The sequence below is a fragment of the Rhipicephalus microplus genome, chromosome 10 (genome assembly GCF_043290135.1).
Source record: "Rhipicephalus microplus isolate Deutch F79 chromosome 10, USDA_Rmic, whole genome shotgun sequence".
Classification (NCBI taxonomy): Eukaryota; Metazoa; Arthropoda; class Arachnida; order Ixodida; family Ixodidae; genus Rhipicephalus; species Rhipicephalus microplus.
In genome coordinates, this window is record NC_134709.1 from 66,371,959 (window position 1) to 66,386,930 (window position 14,972).

Consider the following 14,972-nt stretch of genomic DNA (forward strand, 5'->3'; position numbering starts at 1 on the left):
ATTGCTAGAATACCTGGGAACTAACAACTCACGCAATAACAGGACAGAAGTATGCATAAACACTGGGAGTTTCATAAATTAGGCATTTTTTTGATTGATTGAAATCTGGGGTTTAACGTCCCGAAACCACCATATGATTATGAAAGACACTGTAATGGAGGACTCCGGACATTTCGATCACCTGGGGTTCTTAAACGGCACCCAAATCTGAGCACACAGATCTACAGCGGTCAGTCGGGTATTTTATAAATATGTTTTATCAGGCAGTGTTCTATTTAAAGGTGCAAGGTTATACTGTAAAACAAGCCTATCAAGAATGCAGCGAGATTCCGACAGCCTTATGCTAACACAGCCAAATCTTGAGCAGCTGGTTGTTTTATATGTAATAAATCAAAGTATAAAAGAATGCTGGTAACACATACGTTCACTTCAATCCACCTAGAACATTTTCTGAGCAGTGTGAAGAAACTTCGTATGTGCTTCTCAGTTGTAACACTCAGAGGCGTTTGCACAATTTTTTTGAAGGGCATAAAGAGTCACCAAAGAGCAAAAGGATATTCCCCGTATTAGTAAAGTGCACTTTCACAACCCCGAAAACACCACTATTACCGCGAAATTACGCTTGGTGAAGCTGAAAACGCGCGAAACTAAAATGAGTTCGGACAAGCCACCGTGAAATTCTTGCACCAAACACCATGCCGTTGTAAATTTTGAAAGCTGCTACTTGGTTCTGCGTAGCTTCTAGTCATTGAGACTGAAGCACATTGTCTTCTGTTGGCGCCGTATATAGAGTTTCCTAAAATAAGCTAGAGGGGACTCTTGCGCTGCGATTATACAGCAACCATAAGAATGATGGGTAGCACACAGATTCGCCTACAGTCTTTGTACTTGCGGGTAGCGAATCGTACTTGCGGCTTGTTTTATTGCTGGTTTCGGTTTTGTTTTGAAGGAACGAAACTTCGTGACCCGATTCGAAATAGTAAGCCTGAAAGAGATAAGGTCGCAACCGCTGAACATTTGCAGATTTTTGTTTCGTAAGAAAACAGCTCCCAGCCACATGAACACATACGGAGCTAGAAGCAGGCCAGAAGTACGAAGATTATACAAATTCGCGAACTACTCATCATTCCCACGCTCGCTGAAGCACCGTGCGTTGCAGCTCGCATAGGCACCAGTGTCCGAGTTCACTCTAGTGTATATTATGAAATTCTATGGTTGGTGCCATAGACCTATAGCATATCAAGTTTCAGAAAATTTCATGGAGCCAATGCCGTGTAATTACGAAGATTGCATTGAAATTCGTTACGTCCCGCGAGGATATTTCGGCGCGAAATTTAGAATGAAAGTTGAACCTTGATTTGCTCCTCTAATCATGCACTTATGAGAGTAAAACTTATGTAAATAAATTTTCAAAAGTGCAGTTAATTTATCTAAACCAAGTTATTGCTTCTCTGTAGTGTTCCTTTATATACTGCTTGATTTAAATAAGTTTAACACCCTACTGAAAACATAGTTCTTCACCGTGAACATCAAGCCCTAATGTCACATTTAGTTCTTCCCCAATTCAAGTGGCTAAGGTACTCGGCTGGCGACCCACAGGCCACGGGATCGAATCCCGGCTGCGACTGCTGCATTTCCGATGGAGGCCGGAATGTTGTATGCCCGTGTGCTCAGATTTGAGTGCGCGTGAAGAACCCTACATGGTCGAAATTTCTGGAGCCTTCCACTACGGCGCCTCTCATAATCATATGATGGTTTTGGGACGTAAAGCCCACATATCAATCAATCAATCGATCAATCAATCAAACAAACAATCAAATCAAATCAGTTCATTCTATACACGCGGTAAGCAAATTACACGGTTCATGCCACACCCTTGCATCCACTCTTGTTAGGGCGTGTTAGAAAACACCAGGTGATCGCTATTTCTAGAGCCCTCCCCTGCGGCGTGCCTGATAATCATATCATAGTTATGGCATTTAGAACCTCACGAATCATTTACCTCCAAATGAACGAGAGCTGTTAAGTTGATTAATGAATTCTGCTATGATTTCCCTGTAATGTGCGGATGAAGGGTAAATGACGAAGCGAGCATCACGCTGAATGTATGGCAGAAAAATAAGGAACAAAAAAATTTCTATGCCTCAACAACAAAAAAATGAACTACTGTCGTGGTACAATTTTTGGGCTGTTGCAATTATTTTTTACCTCGTCGTAAAAATCGAAGAGAAATTGAAACGTACCATTCTAGGTTGAAAAAAAATAATACTTCCCGAAATAGTTCTGGAAGTGTATGAAACAAACTAGAAAAGATGATAAAGTATTCCTGCTCTGACCATGGAGGGTGATACTTTGTGCACCGATGAAGAAAAAGCTGAAGCTTTTAACAATTATTACCAATCAGTTTTTACTCAAAGCACACCTGGCGATGTGGGGGCGCTTCCAGTCACGTGGCCTTCCATGAAAGACGTGGAGGTTGACATTTCTGGTGTTGATTGCTTGTTACGGCAGATAGATACAACTAAAGCAGTTGGACCAGATGGTTTATCAAGATTTGTTCTTAAAAATTGTCACAGCGTCATTGCAAAGTATTTGTGCGTTATATATAAAATTACACTAAATACTGGAGTTGTCCCACATGACTGGAAAGTAGCAAACGTTATCCCGGTTCATAGATAAGGTAATAAAAAGATTGTCGAGAACTACAGGCCCATCTCTCTGACAGCAATTTGCTGTAAGTTATTTGAGCACATCATATACAGTGAAACAGTGAAACACCTAGAGTCAATCAACTTTCTCACTCCATCTCAGCATGCTTTCAGAAATAGACGCTCATGCGTAACTCAACAAGTCGAATTTCAGCATTACATCGCACAATCTATAGATAGTGGTGCTCAAGCAGATGCAGTGTTCCTTGACTTCCGGAAAGCCTTCGATACCGTCCCACACAATCTGTTAGAATTTGCAATGCTCTCTGCAAACATAAACCTTAAAGTTATCAATTCGGTAAAGAACTATCTAAACGATCGACAGCAGAACGTAGTGCTCAACGGATCAAAATCATCTGCGGTAACCGCTACGTCCGGTGTACCACAGGGAAGCGTATTAGGACCTTTGCTTTTCCTTATTTATATTAATAGCATAGTCGATGGTATTACCTCTCCCAATAAGTTATTCACAGATGATTGTGTAGTTTTTAGAGTGATTAAATCGCACAAGACTGCTGAAATTCTGCAGCATGATCTGTACCGAATATCAACGTGGTGCCAAAAATGAAAAATGAGTCTAAACGTCCATAAATGTTGCTGTGTATCATTCACCAACCGGATTAGTAAACTAGTAGAAAAAATTCAATAATTAGCAATGACTCCTATTATAAGTATCTGGGCGTCTATTTTTCCGACAATTTCAAGTAGAATAAACACATTGACATAAGTGTGACCAAGGCAGGTCGGATGCTATACTTCATACGCAGCCATTTAAGGCAAGCTTCACAGACCATGAAACAAACCCTTTATCTCATGTAAGACCTATCCTAGATTATGCTTGCATAATCTTGGATCCCCATCAGTAATACTTGATTGACGCATCGGAAAAAGTTCAAAACCAAGCAGCCAGATTTGTTAGCAACAACTATAATTCCTTTGCAAACATCACAGAAATGAAACAAGCATTGAAATGAGAGACACTGACGGTAAGGAGACAGAAACTGAGGCTTAAATTTGTTCATTGTATATATTATAGTGGAAATGCCATTAACCCTCTTGATTATCTGTTCACACCAACGTACGTCTTTAATCGTCAAGACCATTCACGAAAAATATTAGAATACCGCTACAAAACCCACTCTTTCGGTAGTTTTTTCGTAAAAACAATACAGGAATGGAACCGTCTACCGGATGATCTCGTCAATGAAACTGATAATGAATCCCTTTTTTCTTCCTTGTAACAACTCCTACAATATCACTGCCACTAAGAATGATTTGCTGTCTCGAAGCGTTTGGGTGTTTACAAATGCATGACTGTGACGTTGTTTTCGCTCATCAATATTCGAGTGTTTTTTTTCTTCTCTTAAAATATTTTGAGTGCTGCATTATTTGTTGAATCAATTGTTTCGATTGAAAACTATGTAGTCAAATTATTATGTGCACCTCCCCTACCCTAATGCCTAACGGCGATGTTGGTGAAATGTAAATAAATAAATAAATAAATAACTACTTTTTTTCTGCTTGGCTGGTGGTTTTTGGCAAAAAACTGAATCTGTTGGCCAATTTGGGAATTCTCTAAAAAACTTTTATCGAGATAAAAAAAAAACATCTTATGTTTTAAACGCGTACGCAGAAAATACAGCACATCAAAACCATCGCATATTCGTACTTATTATTCCATTACTGCATAGACAATAAAAAATCGAGCAAAGATTTTTAAGGTAATGGCCATCATCAACACGTATTATCAACTGGCGGATTGCAAGCGAATGCTCGGCCAAAAAGAGCCGACGTGTTGGTCGCGAAGCGCAGGAAGCCGATGTAATCCTCGCCGCAGAAGGTGCGGCCAAAGCGCACGAAAAAGAACTGGTCAAAGACGAGCTTATCCACGTAATTGTGGTTGCGTTTCATGGCCATGAACGCCACTTCCAAAGCCCACTTTATGACAGCGTAAACCTTCCATTCCTTGGGATCAAAAGTAATATTTAGTGCTTTTTTCGCATACGACGCGAGGCACCTTCCGTAATCTTCCACCTCCTGGTCCTCAGCGTCTCGCGATGATGGTTGCAGGGCGGATTCAATTAGCATGTTTGCGATCATTACGCCCATCGTGGCGTAGTTTATACTTGGCTCCGGGGCCAACGGGTACATGAAGTCTGGCCGCACGTGGATGGCGTCGAAGTTCCCGTGTGTCAGAGGCAAGGACGCCAGCCCCCGGCTGATGTTGATCTGGTTCCCCGTGAGTCTTGTGTTCAGGACGAGGTTGCTGAGGAAGTCCAGGCCATAGGCCTCCTTCAGCGAAGGTGCATCTTCATCGCTAGGTTCGAGTGCATCTGCAAACGAAAAAGTGGTGAATATGGTGCACGCTTGAAATACCCCTCTTATTACGCGCCGCCCTCGTGATTACATCATAGGTCAGTAATAAAACTGTAGTAAGAGCTGTAAAATGATGAAACGCTCTGGGCACACATGACAACCAGCTATATCATCTAGCAGTTATAGCTATCGTCAGCCAGTTTCTGGTGTGGAAACATCAAGCAGATGATAGGGCCTCTCGATAGATCAAAGATGCCATGACGAAAAAATAAAGCTTGTCAAAAGCATTAAAAACGAATTAAAAAGCTGCATAAACTTCAGCCAAGGGTGGAAAAAGCTGCCAAAAGTAGCCACGCGTGTTAAAAAACAAACTCACCATTTTCTTCATTAAATGCGAATCATTTCTTCGAGTACTACAAGCACTTTGAGTGGTGTCTGTCTGTCACCTACCTACCTACCTACCTACCTACCTACCTACCTACCTACCTACCTACCTACCTACCCACCTACCTACCTACCTACCTACCTACCCACCTACCTACCTACCTACCTACCTACCTACCTACCTACCTACCTACGTACCTACCTACCTACCTACCTACCTACCTGTACCTACCTACCTACCTGTACCTACCTACCTACCTATCTACCTATCTACCTATCTATCTATCTATCTATCTATCTATCTATCTATCTATCTATCTCTGGGTGCTCTAATGATCACTCCCTTAACTTGGGGTCAGGCAAAATTAGTATGGGAGTGTAAGATGGTTTGACGAATATGACTTGCTGGTTGCAGCGGGCATAAAATTGGCTGTCTATCTGCGTGCTTCGCTGGCAGAGCTTGTTGAAACACGATTTTCTTCTGTCTGGAGAGAGAGAAAGGAACGTGTATTTGTCGTTCCGCGCTAGAAAATCTGCGACTAGGCGCTGCGTAAAATATGGGCGAAATCTAGCAGTAATTTGAAGAAACTAAATTTTTTATAGAAGGCAACGTTACTGGTAGGTGAGAGCACCATGTAGTTCTAATGAAGCGTAGGAAACACAGTTTTTCTTTTCGGTCATAGCATCACATTGCCAGCGCCGCGTAATATGCACTGCAGTGTTTATAATTACGTATCTATGCAATTTTGAAATAAAGTAGCACAATACCGAATGACCATGTACTGCTCTCGGTCCAAAACATGAATAATATTTGTTTTTTGATTGACAATGTTGGCATGTATGAGAGCAGATACCGTATGAAGATGACTGGTCACTTGAGAAAGGGTTAAACTTTCACCGGGCTATAGAATTCGGTGAAAGATAAAAATGCTACGTCGACATGTCCTAAGGTGAAGTGACAGGGCGGCTTTATGCTCTCCCATAGTAGAGTACCTAGTACTCGATATCGTTAACCACTTTTGTAAACACACAAGAAAACATTTGTAGCCTTGACCTCGTCTGCTTGTTTGGGACGGCTTTTCGCTCCTCCATGGTAGAGTACCAAGTACTCAAAATCGTTAGCAACTTTTCCAAAGCACACAACTATCGCCTTTAAATCTGGTCATGCCGTGGGTTATGTCACAAGCTAGTCCCGTACGTCGTCAAACCCTCTCCGCCGCAGGTGTGGCACTTACTCGCAGGCGTGTATGTGCCATGGCTATGCGGAAACAGGTACCCCAGCTGAATTATTGTTTATTAGTACTATGAGGAAGAGCTTTATTCGAGGCGAGCTCAAGCTGGCACACACTGATGATGATATCTACAGATGAGGAAATTATACAAATGATGATGACACGTCCAATTGATAAAGAAGAGTCGGTAACTGCGCTCACACTAATTCCCCGTCACACTGGAAGCGGCCTCCTGGCCGCGCGAGAGACAATTATTAGGAATTGCGTCGGGTGTACAGTTTCAGCCGAGAAACGTGCACAATTTTTGTCCCACGGCAACGGTGGTCGGAGGGAGCGTTAAGTGGTGAGATACGGTAATTAACGGGGGACGTTTGTTCAATCACCGTATAAGGCCCTATAAAACGACTGAGGAATTTTTCACATAAGCCGGGCACACGCACGGGAGTCCACGGAAGAACTTCGTCTCCTGGGGAAAAGGTGACAGCACGGTGAGTTGAGTCGTAGCGAGACTTGCGAGCTTCCTGAGAGATGCCGGTGTTGATTCGGGCCAGATGACGGCAATGCTCGAGGCGGGGCAAAAATTGTGTGGATAAAGGGCTTGCTGAGGTAGCAGGAGCCGAAAGGAAGGAGACGTCCAGAGTTACACTTGGAGAGCGGCCATGGACCAGAAAATAGGGAGAAAAGCCGGTGGTGCATTGCGTAGCTGTATTGTAGGCGAACGTTACGAATGGCAAAATGGCGTCCCAGTTCATGTGGTCAGGGTTAACGTACACGGCAATCATGTCCGAGAGGGTACGATGAAAGCGTTCCGTCAAGCCATTTGTTTGAGGATGATAAGTAGAAGTTGTTTTGTGGATGGTGTTGGCGGCACGTAGAACCTCAGCAACAATAGAGGAAAGAAAGACCTTGCTGCGGTCACTGAGCAGAACACGTGGAACTCCATGGCGTAAAATTATGCTACGCAGAAAAAAAATCAGCTACTTCAGTAGCTGTACCAGCGTGCAGTGAGGCGGTTTCCGCGTACCGAGTGAGGTGGTCAACAGCCGTTACAATTCAACAATTTCCATTAGAGGTAATGGGAAGGGGGCCGTACAAGTCTATCCCGACGACTTCAAATGGCAAAGCGGGACAAGGAAGAGGTTGAAGAAAGCCAGAAGGAGCAGTAGTGGGTCGTTTCCGCCGTTGACATAAGGCACACGAAGAAACATATTTGGCAATCGCGGATGAGAGGCTAGGCCAGGTGAACCGACTGCGTATTTTGTCGTACGTTTTGTGATAGCCGAGATGCCCAGCAGCAGGATCATCGTGGAATGTCTCAAGAACCTGACGTTGTAGACAACGTGGTATAACGGGGACCCATTTGTTTTCTTCAACGTGGTAAATATAGCGATGTAAAACACCATCGTGAAGCTTGAATGTTTTCAGTTGTCGGCAAAGTGGGGCGTTCGGAGGAGTGGATGTACCTTATAAGCGTGCTATCATGGAGCGGCAGTAAGGGTCAACGCGTTGATGCGACACAAGGGTAGAAGGGCGGCCGGATCTTAGCCAACTGAGACCTGCGATGGGTAATGCTACGGCGGAAATTGGTGATGGTGGGCTATTACGGTTGGGTAGAGGGCTGCGAGAGAGAGCATCAGCATCTTGGTGCTTCTTACCAGATTTGTAGACGACATCAAAGTTGTGCTCTTGTAAACGAAGCACCCAGAGGCCAAGACGACCCGATAAGTTCTTTAGCGACGAAAGCCAGCACAATGCGTTGTGGTCGGTGACGACTGTGAAGTGGCGGCCGTGGAGGTATGGACGAAATTTTCGTACTGCCCATACAACAGCAAGGCACCCTTGTTCTGTTATTGTATAATTTTTCTCAGCAGCAGTCAAAGCACGACTGGCGTAAGCGATGACACGTTCGCGTGCGGTCTTGTCACGCTGCAGTAGAACGGCACCGAGACCATGACCACTGGCGTCAGTGTGAAGAATTGTGCGTGCACCGGGATCGAAATGACATAGTACGGGGTCAGATGTCAGGGCTTGCTTCAACGCCAGGAAAGCCTTTTCACAGTCTTCAGACCAGACGAATGCCGTGTTACTTGCGAGCAGTTCATGGACCGGAGAGGCAAGCCTTGCGAAATTGCGTATGAAGCGCCGAAAGCAGGATGCCAAGCCTAGAAAACTGCGCAGGTCTTTTTGACGCAACGGACGGGGAAACTCGAGGACGGCGGCAAGCTTTTCAGGATCCGGTCGAATACCGTCTTTGTTGACTAAGTGCCCTAGAACCTTGATCGTCTTGCTTGCGAAGGTGCACTTTTTCGTATTCAGCTGTAAACCAGCTCTTGCAAGGCAACCTAGGACTTCTTCCAGACGTTGTAGATGTTGCGAAAAGGTAGACGAAAACAACATGATGTCGTCTAGGTAGCATAAGCCGGTTTTTCACTTCAGGCCACGCAGTACGCTGTCGATCATACGTTCGAAGGTAGCAGGCGCGTTACACAGTCCGAAAGGCATTACGGTAAATTCATATAACCCATCTGGGGTGGTAAAAGCCGTCTTCTCTTTATCAGATTCGGACACTGGTATTTGCCAGTAGCCCGATCGCAGGTCAAGGCTCGAAAAATACTCTGCGCCATGCAACGAATCGAGTGCGTCATCTATTCGTGGGAGAGGGTAAACATCTTTGCGCGTTATTTTGTTCAGTGCCCGGTAATCAACGCAAAAACGTACCGTTCCGTCTTTCCTTTGCACCCACACAACTGGCGAAGACCACGGACTCGAGGAAGGACGTATGATATTTCGTTGAAGCATGTCTGATACGCTTTCCTCGATTATCTTCTTTTCTGCGAGAGACACGCGGTATGGGCGCCGGTGAATTATTCGGAAGCCGTCAGTCTGAATTCGGTGAGTCGCAGAAGTTGTCATACCAAGGACAGTGGAATGAACGTCAAACAAAGGGCGATGTCTGTTCAATAAATTCAGCAATTCTTGACTCTGGGCTGCTGTCAAATCAGGGCTTCTCGTCACCGATAGAGGAGTGGGAGATTTGAGTTGCGGCGTGCTTGGCCCTGGTAGGTCTTCTTGACTTGGAAGGGCAACAATTGCAACGGGATGCGGGTCAATAGCGCATGTGACTGTTAATCTACAGGGCAACAATAAGGGTTAGGGGATCTGATTTAACGCAGTAATAAAAGCAGACCCTTCAGAAAAACGAACAAGGCCTGGAATGATCAGAATGCCTCGATGTACCGTGTGGCCATAAGGTAGTAGAAGCACGTCGCCATCCACAATGTTGCTGCAATCAACGCTAATTACTTCTTCTAGGGATGGCCAAACAACATAGTCTGAAGTGGTGACGAGACGAATGCGCTGTTTGGGTTCCGATACAGAAGAGTCGGTGGGATTGAAGTGGATGAGGCGCTGACGACAAGATATAGAAGCGCGTGCAGACGACAGAAAATCCCACCTCAAAATGAGTTCGTGGGTGCACTCACGGAGAACTGCAACAGCAATATGATGACGAATACCATCTATGAAAACGTGAACTGTACACTGGGCGAGTAGACCACAAATGGCGTTCGTCGCAGCCCGGAGAAACGGGCCCGTGTAAGGTGTTGTTACTTTGCGGAGACGGGAGCGAAGGTCAGAACAAATAATGGAAATAGCAGCGCCAGTATCCACTAGAGCTTCGACGCGTATACCTTCGACTAACACTATTAACAAGTTAGATGGTCTGTCTGGAGGAATCGCTGGCTGTCCGGTGGATGCAGTTTCCCCTCCAAAAACTGCATATGGGAGTTTTCCGAGTGGACATTCAGAACATTGGAGGCGGGTCACAGAGGCGACACGGAATGGCGATTGGGAGATGGTGAGCGGTGGCGAGACTCACGGGAGTTCACAGGCAGACCACTACTGAAAGGTGGAGAGGGCGATCGCTGAAAAGAAGACCGGTAAGGCGTGCGCTGGTAGTTCGTGAGTGGACTGAAGCGTCCGCGTTCCTCTGGAGCGTAGCCACGTTGCTCGTCCTGTTGACGCCTTCGGCAAAAGCGAGATATATGACCCCTATAGCCGCAATAATAACAGATTGGGCGTTGAGGACGCGGCATGGCGTAATGCGGCTGTGGGCGCATCGGTGGTGACACTGACGCCACAGGTACATGGCCACCTGGTATCGCCGTTGGGATATTGGTGGGTGCTGAGAGCGCCGCGACTTCTGCGTACGTTGGTACCTGACGAGGTCTGGATTCGGAAGAACAAGGTGAATGTGACGCAGATGCAATCTCTTGCCTAATGATGTCCCGCAAGTTGGTTGGAGTTGAGGCTAAAGTATACGGTGGGGAGCAGGAAGAGCAGCGCCCATCAAGCTTCTCACGAACGATGTCGCGGACCAGGGCACGGATGTCGAGGGCCGCAGGAAGACGAATGTCCGAGACATCATGGCAAAGACGAAGAGACTGAAGTTCTTCTAGTCTCTGGCAAATGGTGACGACATCTTGAGTCGTGGTAGGGTTTTGCAACGCAAGGGCGTTGAAAGCGATGGTATTTATGCCTTTGATAATATGGCGTATTTGTTCACTTTGAGGCATAGCTGAATTTACACGCTTGCACAAGGCAAGAACATCCTCAATGTATGAGGTGTATGATTCACCCGCCAGCTGAATGCGTTCAGCAAGCTTCTTTGTTGCTGCTTCGGCGCGAACACTGGGGGAACCGAAAATCTGACGGAGCTGCCGTGCGAATGTGTCCCAGTCGGGAAGATCTTGGAGGTGGTTCCAAAACCAGGTTTTGGCAACATCAGTTAGGTAAAAAGGGACCGTACGCAACTTGTGTAAAGTATCCACCTGTTCAACTCACTGACGAGGTTGTAGGTGTGCAGCCATTCTTCAACGTCATCCCCTTTGAGACCCGAGAATACTGGCGGATCACGCTGGTGGCTGTGGATGGCCAGGGTCGATGGCGGAGGCTGCACTGGGCTGGTGGTGTTGGATGGACCAGGATTGTCTTGCACTGCCATGGCAGGTGGTAGTAGACGACGACCTGAGCGGAGCTCCCGTGGTAACGTGGGAGAGGACTTGGGGATCGAGAAGCACCGTCCACCACTTATGAGGAAGAGCTTTATCCGAGGCGAGCTCGAGCTGGCACACACTGATGATGATATCTACAGATGAGGAAATTATACAAATGATGATGGCACGTCCAATTGATAAAGAAGAGTCAGTGATTGCGCTCACAGTACCCAAGAACAGTGAAAACATATACGGGTAATGTTTACGCCTGAGAGTCAAGGAAAAGGTAACATAGGCAGTGTTGACCCGATGAAAGCAAAGAATAAATGACAAGGTCCCAGCAGAAATGAAAGCCCCAGGATTCTGCGAAAGAACCACGCCAGATCTCGGAAATATGCTTTTGAAATAGACTCCGATGTCCCTGAAATACCATTTTGGGTTGCATTGCTAGGTTTCTAATTTTATAAACCTTACATATATACTTTTACGATACAGCCGTCACGTCAGGTAACGTCAACTGTAATGGAGTCTTCCTGAAATCCACGCGCGCCCACTAGCCTTGCCGCAAAGCATTATGGAAAGCCGGCGCGCCGGTGGAGTGTCATCTGCTCGTGGAAGCGTTGGCTCACCTCGTTTCCCTAATAGTTTTATCTCACATCAATCTTGCGCAGATAACTCCTGCACCGTATTTCGGAGCCATATCAATGAAATATTTTCCTGTATACATTCTTTCTCCTCAGTCGTAGATAAACCCGGTCAAACTGACGTCATCTTCCTCGACTTCAGCAAGGCATTCAATAATATACCCCATTCTAAATTAATTCACAAACTTAACTTGCTTGGTTTTCCCTCGACCATTGTTAAATGGGTGACATCGTATCTGTCTTCTCGCACGCAGTTTATCGATATAAACGGTACCTACTCCAATCATCTTCCCGTTAACTCCGGAGTTCCCCAGGGTATCGTCCTGGGACCACTACTATTTGTAATCTACATCAGTGATATTACATCCTGTGCTAAATATGGTGTTGAAATGCGGCTGTTTGCCGATGATTGCCTTCTGTTTATTTCCGTGAAGTCCACAGATGACCAAGAGTTATTGAACTAGAGTGTTGATGCAGTTAATACCTGGTGTGAATGCTGGGACATGCACATTAACTCTGAGAAAACTGTACTTATGCGCATTACTAACAAAAAACAATCCCTGATTTACTCGAACAGTACTAAAGGAACTCCAATTTTACTTACACAAAGTTATAAGTATCTTGGCGTCACAATTACCAACAACTTAACTTGGTCCTGCCACATTGAAAAGATTTGCTCATCCACCCGTAGAAAATTAGGGTTACTAAGGCACACCCTCAAAAGCTCTCCCCCTAAAACTAAACTGCTCGCTTTTAACACAATACTCCGGCCTTGTTTAGAGTACGCGTCTGAAGTCTGGGATACGCACACTAAAGAAGATATTAATAATCTTGAGGAAGTTCAAAGATTAGCTGTTCGGTTAATTTACAATCCCTTCCGCAAGTCTGGCTCCCCGAAAGAACTAATAACAGCAAAATTCCAACTTTAGAATCCCGAAAAAAACTAGCTAGACTTAAATTTCTTTTTCACCTATCTAAGAAAAACACTATCATAGACCTTTCGCACGTCCTCACTCCGTTATCTTCCCGTCCTACTAGAGGATACCATTCTTACAAGTTCACACCTGCCTTTGCCCGCACTAGCAACTTCAACTACTCTTTTTTCCCTCGCACAATAACAGACGGGAACGAACTGCCGCACCATTATTTTGAGTCTGCAATAGTACTAAAATATCTGGAAAATTACTTTGAAATGTCATTTATGTAACCCGCAAATATATTGTACACCTGTCTGATTTATTTTTTCTGTCGTTGTTTTCTTTGTTTTTTTTCTTCTTTCTCTGCAACTGTACATCTATTAGTTGGTCATATTATTATTATTGTACCACCTCCCACTTCTGCTTAAGCCATTTTTTGGCCTGCAGTAGCTTTTCAATAAATAATAAATAAATAAACATTCTTATGCTTTCATAATTTACACGGGATGATATCAAGCAGTGTTGATATTGGAGACATAATTAGCGAGCGCCATCAGGCAATGTGAATCATTTGGATGTCCCATTTAAGTTTACACTACGGGAACTCCTTCTGTATATCCTTATCTTGCTTATTGTTCTGTGAAAGAATAAAAATTGATTTGATTTAAATGCTTACGAAGAAAACGAAAGTTAACCTCTAAGTACGTTCGAAGCAGCTCTAGCCTAATGAATACCTACGTGAACATTCAACAGAGTGGATGCCAGCTTGTGTTTTTGGCAGCATTACTCTCGGTGGTTTCCTAAATGCGAAACACCTCTCACGAAGAATTAGACGAGTGAATTTAATTTCTCGATTACGCATCCCGACAACGCAATCGCGTTGGTATGATTGAGGTAAGAGTGAATGAAATAAAAGGATATGGTAGCGAAACCCGAGACTCTACTGCATCACCGGCAGAAAAGATTCATTTTTAGACAAGTACTTTAGCGGAAAACAAGCTCTTCCTTACAGTGCAATTGATCAGCGGTAATGGAAAAAAGGCTCTTCCTTACAGTGCAATTGATCAGCGGTAATGTGGTTGCGCAGTATCGTCCTGTTCAGCTCCAAACCTGTGCGGACATTTTACAGATCCAATGCCTGTCCGCGAACGTGCTTCCAGATGAAAATGACGGTATCCGCTTCCCTGTCTTGGCTGTCCTCATCCTCAGCGACCGCATCCTGTAGCTCTCGGTTGAAGTGGAACTGCGCGACCTGCACGCACCTGCATTTGGGTACAATAGGAAAAGCACGTCTTCGGCGAGATACACACAAATTAAGTACTGTCACGTGGTTGCAGCGTTATATCATGGTTGAGTCGTAGGAACACATTTTTCAAAATTGGGTACCATTCCCATAGTGTCCAGATGGTGTCAAGCCAACAAGCCAATAATCAACACAAATGAAGTGCGAAAGTACCACCAATTTATTGATTTTTCTTTTCAATTCCAATAATATTTGGAACATTTAAATAAAAAACCGTCACTCATGTACGAAACAGCATTGAAAAGCCATTATTGATTTTCCACAGGGATAATACGCGCAACTACGAGCGATAGCACCAAACTTTTTTACATTCTCTTCAACATAATATCAATGTGGCTAAATGCACGTTTTCAATCGCCTATTTAATGTTACTTGTTGATTTCTCCAACAAATACGTGCTTGACTTCACCACTCAAGCACTAAAACTGATCGGAAAGTAACTATTTGTGAACCATAAACGCGTTATTGGAAAAT

General features: G+C 44.7%; 1 long non-coding RNA gene across 1 annotated transcript; it reads right to left on the bottom strand.

The window, feature by feature from the left end:
- Nucleotides 1-3,970: 3,970 nt before the first annotated feature.
- On the bottom strand, nt 3,971-14,442 carry LOC142774434 (uncharacterized). Its single transcript, XR_012886396.1, has 2 exons — nt 14,249-14,442; nt 3,971-5,041 (listed from the first exon to the last, which is right to left on the bottom strand). It is a non-coding gene; the product is annotated as an uncharacterized LOC142774434 (long non-coding RNA).
- Between the last annotated feature and the right edge of the window lie 530 nt (nt 14,443-14,972).